This window comes from Pteropus alecto, unplaced genomic scaffold, assembly GCF_000325575.1.
Source record: "Pteropus alecto unplaced genomic scaffold, ASM32557v1 scaffold14, whole genome shotgun sequence".
Taxonomy (NCBI): Eukaryota; Metazoa; Chordata; class Mammalia; order Chiroptera; family Pteropodidae; genus Pteropus; species Pteropus alecto.
Window position 1 is genome coordinate 11,644,638 of NW_006436810.1, and position 3,441 is coordinate 11,648,078.

Here is a 3,441-nt window from a genome sequence, read left to right on the forward strand (position 1 = left end):
CTTAATTATATTAGTTAATATATTATTTCCTTATATACATTAAGGAAATAACAGTGCTCCCTTTTGTTCAACTTCCTGATTAAAATACAAGTGCCATAATTAAAATGTAGTTATTGTTTAAATAAGAAATGTAGCATGTTGCTGTGGTTAAAAAACAGGTTTTGAGTTCAATTTCTCTAGATTCAAATCCTGTCTCCTATAGTTACTATTGACTTGATATACAGTAATCTTTATAAGCACTATTTTCTTAACACGCAAAGTACTACTGATTGAGATAAATAAGATGATGAATTCAAGATAAATGGAATATTTTTTATTGCTCTGATATATACTTATAAAAATTGAAGATATATGCTTGCATTTAATTTTAAATTTCAAAATGCTATGACATAAGTTTAGCTTCTGAGAAAATGGAGTCGATATACTTTTTCTTGTTCTCCCCACTAAGTATAATTTACAACTTTGGCTATTATATTGTAAAATGAATATAAAAAATTGCTGGAAAGAAGACTGTCCATATCCTTCGTGAACACAGATCTAAAAATCCTTAACAAAATATTAACAAAGAAAATTCAGTAATATATAAAAAGAATTACACACCATGACTGAGTAGAGATTTTCCAGACATGCAATGTTGAATCGATATTTTAAAACCAACCATGTAATCCTAAAGAAGAAAAATCACAAGATGTGATTGATTAATGCAGAAAAAAGCATTTGACAAAATTCAACCCTCATTCAGAATGGGAAAAAGTATTTGCAAACCACACAGCTGACAAAGTGCTAGAATCTAAAATACATAAAGAAGTCTCAAAAATCAACAGTAAAGAAAAATAATTCAACTAGAACATAGGGAAAATACACAGAGATTTTAACATATTAACAGATATATACAGATGATAAAAAGCACAAGATGTTAACAAGCATTTGCCACCAAGATTATAATTAAAACCACAATGGGATCTGCACCAATCAGAATGGCTAAAATTAGAAAGACAAAAAAGTGGCATCATCAACCTGGCTAGACAAATGAGGAAGGCCAGCAAAGGAGAGAAGTGTCTACTAAGGAAGAAAGAAAATCAAGAGACTGTGGCAGTTTTCAAGCCACGTGAATATGTTGCATCAAAGAATAGGATTGACTATGGCAAATGAGACTAATAGATTCATCAAGATGACTGAAATGGTGTGTTGAATTGTAGGGTGCTGAACTCACTGTGGATCTTCTCAAAGTAGCTGTAGTAGAATAGCAGGTGTAGCAGTCAAGGTACAACCAGAGAAACCGAACCAGTAGGAGATACATAGCAAGAGACTCATTGCAAGGAATTTGCTCATGCAATTGGGGGGCTCGGTAGGCAAACTGGAAATCCTTAGAGCAGGTTATTAGGAAGAGCAGGCTGGAACCTTCCTGAGGGAGCTGAACCTGTGGTGCATCCATAGAACTTCTTCTTCTAGGAAGACTTCATGCCTCTCTTAAAGCCTTTTGATTGCCTGAGTCAGGCCCTTCCTGATTATCTAGGATAATCTCCTTTACATAAAGTCAACATTAATCATATCTACAAAATACTTCTACAGCAATGCCTAAACTAGTGTTTGACTGAATAATTAGCGTGCCAAGTTGACACATAAAACTTGGCCAAGAGATAAAAAATGTGTATAAGAAAAAAATGGGAGAAGAAATAAATCAGCTCAACAATTCTTACAACAAAGGAAGAGGAAAATGTAGCATATATCAGGAGTAGCATATTTTTATGCTGCTAGAAATGACCCATTAGATTTAAAAAAAAAATGAAAAGACGCATTTTAGAAGGTAGAATTGCCACAACAATATTCTGAGATATTTGACGGAGTGACACTTGTGCATAAATGGAAGGGTTGGCCTTAGAAAGCAGGAAGGAAATTGCACCCCTCTTCAGAGGAGGGGATACTGAGATTATGGGTTAAGTAAGATGCTGGCTGTTAACTAGAAAAGATGGTGGAGATCTGTGTAAGTTCTTCTTTTTGAGGAAAATAGTAAATAAGAACATCAGAAAAGAATGGCGACGGAAGAGTCTATGATAATAAAGCTGTGAGTAGAGACCAGGCAGGAAATACCCACCTGGGAGATGGAGGATATTAAAGAACGTGGAAAATAAAGCAATCAGGCTTTACAAAACAGGTTCGGGGTCATGACTTTCAAGTGAGACTAGACATTGTGGTTGTTTTTCTCTAGGCATGCTAGGTGGCGAGGGCTGTGTTGATAGGGAGACCATCAATTTAAGTTACCCGTCTAGCAAGTGGAGCGAGTTCAGAGGATGCAGAAGAATGAATATCATGGCTGGTCATGGAACGTAAACTGGTTAAACAGGGAAGTAAGAACACATATAGTAAGAGGTAGGATACAAGCTTTGTAGTTACAAAGGGATGATGTGTTTTTAGAATTGAGATGCTAAATTCTGATGTTATATGACATGGTCTAGGAATCACCGTGAGCGTGAGAGGTGAACAAAAGGCTGATTCCAAGACCATTTGAGAAGCAAGATTGAAAGAACTGAGGATCAAAGTCATATATATACTGACATCATAATGAATTACGACAGGAGGCAATCGATAAATAATTCTTAATTTAATTCAGGAAAAAAGTATGAGTGGGTATGAATATGAGTATAAATGGCAGTCACTCAATTATTGATTTTAGCAAATAATTATCATAATATCTATTGTAGTAATTATTACTAATTACTAATAATAAGAAGAGAAAGACTACTGTAACATAAAATTAAAAAAACTAGCTTCAAACATTAGGGATTTCTTCACAGAGAATAATAAATAATTGGAGGTCATGCACAGAGAGATCAGCAATAAACTCGACAATGTCGAGCATGGAAAGAAGGCCGATTTGTTGATATAAAATAAGCAGACAGAAAAGTGGCACGTCATAGGCTTGGCTCAGAACATGGAAACAGAGACTGGCTAAAGACTTCACATTTTATCGAAAATGCAATGGAATGTTTTAGATGGGTTTTGAGGAGAGATGACTTTCCTGAAAGGTTTAAGTCCAAAAGGTGTCTGCCCCTGTGGGTAGCGCTAATCCTCCATGACATTTCCCAGTAGATGTAAACTTAGAGGCACTCCAGGGGGTCGCTTAGGTTACATAGACAGCTCTCTATTGTGTGCAGGCAGCGCAATATCAGAAAATAGTGTTACTCGTGCAGGCCTTCGGAATGAAGCCTTTTTCTGCCTTGTTGGTTCAAGAGCTGGAGAACTTCAAAATGGCCAGGTATCAGTCTCAGCATGCAATTTAAGGGAATCATGATGATTAGGATTAAGTTGGGAAGAACTGACTTCTGAAGAATAGTAAGTCATCCCATCCATGAATGCATAATGTCTCTCCATTTATGTAGATCGTCTTTGATTATTTCATCAGTTTTCTATATGTAGTTTTCTACATACAGAACCTATAGC